The 8,953-nt window shown below is 42.0% G+C and overlaps 1 pseudogene across 1 annotated transcript; it reads left to right on the top strand.

Moving 5' to 3' along the window:
- The first annotated feature begins 3,305 nt into the window (after positions 1 to 3,305).
- On the top strand, positions 3,306 to 7,665 carry LOC311109227 (neuroguidin-like; annotated as a pseudogene). The gene is made up of 6 exons: positions 3,306 to 3,341; positions 3,410 to 3,763; positions 4,071 to 4,167; positions 6,220 to 6,374; positions 6,520 to 6,684; positions 7,585 to 7,665. The product of its transcript is annotated as a neuroguidin-like (transcript).
- The last annotated feature ends 1,288 nt before the right edge of the window (positions 7,666 to 8,953 follow it).

Here is an 8,953-nt window from a genome sequence, read left to right as displayed (position 1 = left end):
CTGCCACTGTGTACTCTCTGTTTAGGGCCAAATATCATTCTAGTTTGCTCTGTTTTTTTGTTAATTCTTTCCAATGTGTCAAGTAATTCTCTTTTTGTTTCCTCATGATTTGGTTGGGTCTAATTGTGTTGTTGTTGTTGTCCTGGGGGTCTGTGGGGTCTGTTTGTGTTTGGGAACAGAGCCCCAGGACCAGCTTGCTTAGGGGACTCTTCTCCAGCTTCATCTCTCTGTAGGTGATGGCTTTGTTATGGAAGGTTTGGGAATCGCTTCCTTTTAAGTGGTTATACAATTTAACGTCTCTTTTCAGGATTTTGATAATTAGCGGGTATCGGCCTAATTCTGCTCTGCATGCATTATTTTGTGTTTTTCGTTGTACACAGAGGATATTTTTGCAGAATTCTGCATGCAGAGTCTCAATTTGGTGTTTGTCCCATTTTATGAATTCTTGGTTGGTGAGCGGACCCCAGATCTCACAACCATAAAGGGCAATGGGTTCTATAACTGATTCAAGTATTTTTAGCCAGATCCTAATTGGTATGTCCATTTTTATGTTCCTTTTGATGGCGTAGAAGGCCCTTCTTACCTTGTCTCTCATATCATTCACAGCTTTGTGGAAGTTACCTGTGGCGCTGATGTTTAGGCCAAGGTTTGCATAGTTTTTTGTGTGCTCTAGGGCAACGGTGTCTAGATCTGTGCAGAAGAACTAGATGCTGCTGTAGGCCCTCCTTGGTTGGGGACAGAAGCACCAGATCATCAGCAAACAGTAGATATTTGACTTCAGATTCTAGTAGGGTGAGGCCGGGTGCTGCAGACTGTTCTAGTGCCCTCGCCAATTCATTGATATATATGTTGAAGAGGGTGGGGCTTAAGCTGCATCCCTGTCTCACCCCACGGCCCTGTGGAAAGAAATGTGTGTGTTTTTTGCAAATTTTAACTGCACACTTATTGTTTGTGTACATAGATTTTATAATGTCGTATGTTTTCCCCCCAACACCACTTTCCATCAATTTGTATAGCAGACCCTCATGCCAAATTGAGTCAAAAGCTTTTTTTGAAATCAACAAAGAATGCGAAGACTTTGCCTTTGTTTTGGTTTGTTTGTCAATTAGGGTGTGCAGGGTGAATACGTGGTCTGTCGTACGGTCATTTGGTAAAAAGCCAATTTGACATTTGCTCAGTACATTGTTTTCACTGAGGAAATGAACTAGTCTGCTGTTAATGATATTGCAGAGGATTTTCCCACGGTTCTATCATCGCTTTGGCATAAAAATGGCTTATCAGGGATGTAAAAAAAAAAAAAAGTGAAAAACCAAGCAAACTACAGGACGGTAATAAGATGACAAAAGCCAGGTACGCCGAGAAAGAGGCTTTGAGGAAATTCTTAGTGAGTCAGACAGATGCTGGGAGCGACCTGGACCAAGATTACTATGGCTCGGGCGGAGTCATAGTATTTTGTATAACTTTCTATAGTTTGTATTTGGTATGTTTTATATAGTTGTGGTCTGCTTCTTTTTGTTTTGTATTACCAGTATAGCGGTGTCCTGTCCTGTCTATCAGGTGTCCTGTCCTGTCTATCAGGTGTCCTGTCCTGTCTATCAGCTATCCTGTCCTGTGTAGCCTATATCCTGTCTATCATTCCAAAGTAGATACATTTCACATTAGTTTGCTGGTAAAAGTTGGATATATTCTGTGTAACTTTGGAGAGGCCACCAAATTCTCATGACCATTGTTACTGTCTCTAAAGGTAGGCTACCTGTGTCTCAACTGTTTGCTTTGTATAGGTTAGTATATTGCTTTTACATTACAGTAATGTTGTTTTGTTATAGTTGTGGTCTGCTTTTTGTTGTTTTGAACTGTATGTATAGCCTACATACAGTATAGGCCTATGTAACTGTGTCCTGTTTGTGCAATATTTCTAATTAGTTTTCCACTGGGAGGCAGGGGTGTAGGCATGGGTGGGCCTGGGTGGACATAGGCCCACCCACTGGGGAGCCAGGCCCTGCCAGGCCCACCCAATCAGATTGAGCAAAAAACAAAAAAATAATACATTATGTTGCTCTACAACATTCGGAGAGTACGACCCTGCCTTACACAGGAAGCGGCACAGGTCCTAATCCAGGCACTTGTCATCTCATGTCTGGATTACTGCAACTCGCTGTTGGCTGGGCTCCCTGCCTGTGCCATTAAACCCCTACAACTCATCCAGAATGCCGCAGCCCGTCTGGTGTTCAACCTTCCCAAGTTCTCTCACGTCACCCCGCTCCTCCGCACACTCCACTGGCTTCCAGTTGAAGCTCGCATCTGCTACAAGACCATGGTGCTTGCCTACGGAGCTGTGAGGGGAACGGCACCTCCGTACCTTCAGGCTCTGATCAGTCCCTACACCCAAACGAGGGCATTGCGTTCATCCAGCTCTGGCCTGCTGGCCCCCCTACCTCTACGGAAGCACAGTTCCCGCTCAGCCCAGTCAAAACTGTTCGCTGCTCTGGCACCCCAATGGTGGAACAAGCTCCCTCACGACGCCAGGACAGCGGAGTCACTCACCACCTTCCGGAGACACTTGAAACCCCACCTCTTTAAGGAATACCTGGGATAGGACAAAGTAATCCTTCTACCCCCCCCACCCCCAAAAAAAAGAAAAAACATATTGTAAAGTGGTTATCCCACTAGCTATAAGGTGAATGCACCAATTTGTAAGTCGCTCTGGATAAGAGCGTCTGCTAAATTATGTAAATGTGAATGTACTACAAAAATATGGAGGCTGGTGGGAGGAGCTATAGGAGGACAGGTTCATTAATGGCTGGAATGGAGCGGTCTCAAACATCAAACATGGAAACCATTTGACTCTGTTCCATTTATTCCATTCCAGCCATTAATGAGCCTGTCCTCCTATAGCTCCTCCCACCAGCCTCCTCTGGTGTACAGTAAGTGTGTATTTTGCATCTAGGAAATTATTTTGATGTGATATGAAAGTACAGGGCTTTATGTTTCTAGAACCATACTGCAATTGAGAATCGATTCACATTTAGATAGAGTATTTGGCTGTTTTGGCTGTCAGGGCCAATTTGCCTCTAAACAGAACATGAAAGGTCCTTATAAGGATTAATGTTAGACTCCTTTAGTCCATTCTTGGTAGCCATTTGTCTTCTGTAGCCTTCTTGCTAATAATATGACATAGCTAAGGTAGTGTTGTTTAACAGTTATACTGTATATATTACTACTTACCAGTCACTCAGATGCATAAGGTCTGTCTGTGCACATTCAATCCTAGGTGGCTTCAGTTGCAGTGCATGTTTGAGATTTACATGAGGGTCCAAGATGGAACATTCCAAACATCCAAGGTAAGTGTGTAAAAGTTATGTCTCTCTAAAATGATTCATGAAAATGTTAATTTCCCACTATCTTGTAGGGTTTGTCTTTCCTGGACTTGCGATACCAGCTGCTGCTGTTTTACCTACAAGATGTCACTGACCTGATCAGTCTCAAATTAGAGGGTGGTAGTGTGAAAGACAATGGCACCCTTCACAGACTGGTCACCCTTCACAGACTGGTCACCCTTCACAGACTGGTCACCCTTCACAGACTGGTCGCCCTTCACAGACTGGTCGCCCTTCACAGACTGGTCACCCTTCACAGACTGGTCACCCTTCACAGACTGGTCACCCTTCACAGACTGGTCACCCTTCACAGACTGGTCACCCTTCACAGACTGGTCACCCTTCACAGACTGGTCACCCTTCACAGACTGGTCACCGTTAGAACAGTAAGATGCCCTCATTTCCAAAAATGCAATTCAAAATCGAAAAGACGCCGTTTGTTGTTTTGTGATGTATTGTTGTTGTATTTCTGTGCATCTTGGGACCGTATAAAAGTTCAGTAAAGGACAGTAAGATGGCTTCATTTCCACCTCCTGGCATCTCAATCTGTGTGAAATGAATACAATTATATCATTATTGTTCATTTTGTTTCGTTGCTCCCTATGGCAGAATAAAATCTGGTTTGTGCAACAGCTTCTGAATGTCTTTACCTTAAAATGTTTTATTTCATGCCAAAGCTAAGTGAATCAGAAGACTGAGGGTGAAAATGGAGAGAAGGCTGAAGGCGCTGAGAAAAGTACCATCTAGTGGCAAGAAACATGATCCCCCAAGATTGCTCCAATGCACTATGGTAATCAAATCAAATCAAATCGTATTTGTCACATTCGCCGAATACAACAGGTGTAGACCTTACCGTGAAATTCTTAATTACAAGCCCTTAACCAACAATGCGGTTCAAGAAAGAGTTAAGAAAATATTTACTAAATAAACAAAAGTTTAAAAAATTGCAATAAAAAGTAACACAATAAAATAACAATAACGAGGCTATGTACAGGGGGTACCGGTACCAAGTCAATGTGAGGGGGTAGAGGTTAGTCAAGGTAGTTTGTACATGTAGGTAGGGGTAAAGTGACTATGCATAGATAACAAACAACGTAAATAGTCCAGGGGCCAATATAATGTTAATGTAACACTATTTCCTCTTCTGCTGTTGAATCTTATGTAGTCATCCCCTCTTAAAAACATACCCAAATCTTCCCAAAGCTGCAATATTTCTGTGATGTGTGATTTGACAAAACCATGGCTGTGATGTATAAGATGTACAGTTGAAGTCAGAAGTTTCCATACACCTTAGCCAAATACATTTAAACTCAGTTTTTCACAAATCTTGACATTTAATCCTAGTAAAAATGTCCTGTCTTAGGTCAGTTAGGATCACCACTTTATTTTAAGAATGTGAAATGTCAGAATAATAGTAGAGAGAATGATTTATTTCAGCTTTTATTTCTTTCATCACATTCCCAGTGGGTCAGAAGTTTACATACACTCAATTAGTATTTGGTAGCATTGCCTTTAAATTGTTTAACTTGGGTCAAATGTTTCGGGTAGCCTTCCACAAGCTTCCCACAATAAGTTGGGTGAATTTTGGCCCATTCCTCCTGACAGAGCTGGTGTAACTGAGTCAGGTTTGTAGGCCTCCTTGCTCGCACACGCTTTTTCAGTTCTGCCCACACATTTTCTATAGGATTGAGGTCAGGCTTTGCGATGGCCACTCCAATACCTTGACTTTGTTGTCCTTAAGCCATTTTGCCACAACTTTGGAAGTATGCTTGGGGTCATTGTCCATTTGGAAGACCCATTTGCGACCAAGCTTTAACTTCCTGACTGATGTCTTGACATGTTGCTTCAATATATCCACATAATCTTCCTACCTCATGATGCCATCTATTTTGTGAAGTGCACCAGTCACTCCTGCAGCAAAGCACCCCCACAGCATGATGCTGCCACCTCCGTGCTTCACGGTTGGGATCGTGTTCTTCGGCTTGCAAGCTGCCGCGTTTTTCCTCCAAACATAACGATGGTCATTATGGCCAAGCAGTTCAATTTTTGTTTCATCAGACCAGAGGACATTTCTCCAAAAAGTATGATCTTTGTCCCCATGTGCAGTTGCAAACCGTAGTCTGGCTTTTTTATGGCGTTTTTTGAGCAGTGGCTTCTTCCTTGCTGAGCGGCCTTTCAGGTTATGTCGATATAGGACTCGTTTTACTGTGGATATAGATACTTTTGTACCCGTTTCCTCCAGCATCTTCACAAGGTCCTTTGCTGCTGTTCTGGGATTGATTTGCACTTTTCGCACCAAAGTACGTTCATCTCTAGGAGACAGAACGCGTCTCCTTCCTGAGCGGTATGACGGCTGCGTGGTCCCATGGTGTTTATACTTGCGTACTATTGTTTGTACAGATGAACGTGGAACATTCGGGCGTTTGGAAATTGCTCCCAAAGATGAACCAGACTTGTGGAGATCTACAAAAAAAATTCTGAGGTCTTGGCTGATTTCTTTAGATTTTCCCATGATGTCAAGCAAAGAGGCACTGAGTTTGAAGGTAGGCCTTGAAATACATCCACAGGTACACCTCCAATTGAATCAAATTATGTCAATTAGCCTATCAGAAGCTTCTAAAGCCATGACATCATTTTCTGGAATTTTCCAAGCTGTTTAAAGGCACAGTCAACTTAGTGTATATAAACTTCTGACCCACTGGAATTGTGATACAGTGAATTCTAAGTGAAATAATCTGTCTGTAAACAATTGTTGGAAAAATTACTTGTGTCATGCACAAAGTAGATGTCCTAACCGACTTGTAAACTTCCGACTTCAACTGTATCTTTACCTGACCCACGGATGGAGACATGACCGACGCAGACAAAAAGCAGAGGTGTGCCGACCTCCACAGCTCTGTGATCCAGGAGCTCCGGCAGCAGTACAGTGACACTCCTGTAGAGATCCGCCACCACAGGGACTTCAAGACCGAGACAGAGCCGAGAGCAGCTGCACAGGTCAGTGCTGTCATCATCAGACATATTCATCACACAATCATCGATAAGATTGTTATTGACACGTTTCTCATTTAACTGTGTAGTACTACCATAGTTTTAGTCCTCTCATTTGGTCCCTTCATGTAATTAATTTTTCTTCCTTCAGGAAAAACTTTGAGTCAATGATGGTGCGTCTGCAAGTGCCCCGAAATGAGAGAAATGCTAAGATGAGGCATGAATGCTAGGAATGTCTGGTCAGCTGAGTGGCATCCCATGGTTCAGTGACATCACAGCCCTGAAGGGCGGAGAGGGACACGCCAGTATTCTACAGGTCACTCCTTACTGCCATGCAGTGATCGATAATATAATATACACAGTGTACAAAACATTAAGAACACTGAGTTGCACCCCCCCTATTTTGCCCTCAGAACAGCCTCAGTTCATCGGGGCATGGACTCTACAAGGTGTCAAGCGTTCCACAGTGATGCTGGCCCATGTTGACTCCAATGCTTCCCACAGTTGTGTCAAGTTGGCTGGATGTCCTTTGGTTGGTGGACCATTCTTGATATACAGGGGAAACTGTGGAGCATGAAAAACCCCAGCAGCTTTGCAGTTCTTGACACACTCGAACTGCTTTGCCTGGCACCTAGTACCACACCCCGTTCAAAGGCACTTAAATATTTTGTCTTGCCCATTCACCTTCTGAATGGCACACACACACAATCCATGTCTCAAGGCTTAAAAATCCTTCTTTAACCTGTCTCTTCCCCTTCATCTACACTGATTGAAGTGGATTTAACAAGTGACATCAATAAGGGATCATAGCTTTCACCTGGTCAGTCTGTCAGGGAAAGAGCAGGTGTTCATGTTTTGTAGACATATGCCATTTAGCAGACTCTTTTATCCAAATCACCGTAGTCATGCGCGCATACATTTTTATGTCCAGGGAATAATAATTGGCACACTTAAGATGTATTCTCCTTAGGGATGATGGCCCATGTTGGACGATATTAACCCCAACGTTTTCTGTCCCTCCCTTCAAGACATGGATAACCCTGGGCCCAAGAAGAAACTTAATGAAGAAAACAAAAAAGTTGCGTGTTTTGTGTTTAACATCGCCAGGACATCAGTGATTTCTTTCCTCCAGCGTTTTTAATGATAAATTGTGAATTCAATTTCAATTACTCACATCATTGATTCTCAATGTTAGACCATTTTACTTGGAGTGCAGGGATCATCCGTCATTCTTTACCTGCGGCTTTCAGAAGATAAGATCAGTAACGGAAACCTAAAACCACACAAAGCAGGATGAAGATTGAGGTTTTCTGATAAATGGGACGATTCACTTGGAATAGCTTTTCGTGATTGTTGGTGCTCAAATCATGTGTATTAAAGGAGGATTTTACCCCCATGAATGTCAAGTTTTCAATATCATGGATGCCCAAAATCCATTTGAATACCCAAATTCCCCCCAATTTGGAATGCACAGAGCGGATTCATTTTCCTTGGGCATTAACTAAATGTCACTAGTTAAGTCACACCCTTTCAGGATATAGAATTTTTGTTTTGTTTTACGTGAATTCAATTTGAGGGACTGAATCAAACATGGTCTAATAAAAATGTTACACATTTATCCCTACCGAATTCACTCTCAAATTCAAGTGTATTGTTGAAATATGTTCTAATTTTTTAAAACATTTTTAGTCATTTAGCAGACGCTCTTATCCAGAGCAACTTACAGGAGCAATTCGGGTAAAGTGCCTTGCTCAAGGGCACAGACAGATTTTTCACCTAGTCGGCTCGGGGATTAGAACCAGCGACCTTTCGGTTACTGGCACAACACTCTTAACCGCTAAGCTACCTGCCGCCCCCATCTCGAACATTAACTCATTGTTCTTTAAATACCTTATTTCTTGTGGCATAAGAGCCTATTAGCTAGATTTGTTTATTTACAAGTATTTGATTTAGTTTCTTCCTAAGATAACATCTTATTCACTGCTTTGTAATAATAATAATAATAATAATAATACAGAAAGGTATGAACACTTAAAAAATGCAATTGGCTTGACACGTTCAACTAAAACATTTAAAATAGTTAGAATGGTCATTCTACCTCATAGGGGTGTTAGGCTCCTGTATGTTATTAAAGAGGGTACTGAAGAAGACGAGCCTAAAACGACAACATTTAAAGCTGCAATACGTAACCATTTGGGTGACCCGGCCAAATTCACATAGAAATGTGAGTTATAGATCTGTATTTGTCTAAGAAGCAGCAGATCTGTTCTATGTGCGCTATTTATGATTCCAATTCTTAAGTTTTGTTTGTACATATTTTACACCAGCTTCAAACTGCTGAAAACACAATATTTTGGGTTATGGAAAATATATTTCACAGCCGTTTAGAGATGGTACAATTTCGTCAAACTGAAATTAGGAGAACTATTAGAATTTTAGCAACCAGGAAATGGTGGAGCGATTTCTGCATAATGCACCTTTAAAGAATTGAAGGAAAGCAAGGAAGACATTTGAAACTATACTGTTATTAAAAACACTGCAGAATGTCAGTCATTAGGTTCAGAATTCTCCCAGCTTAACTTTCA

This window comes from Coregonus lavaretus, assembly GCF_964263955.1.
Source record: "Coregonus lavaretus genome assembly, chromosome: 34".
Classification (NCBI taxonomy): Eukaryota; Metazoa; Chordata; class Actinopteri; order Salmoniformes; family Salmonidae; genus Coregonus; species Coregonus lavaretus.
This window is presented reverse-complemented; position numbering and strand designations above follow the sequence as displayed.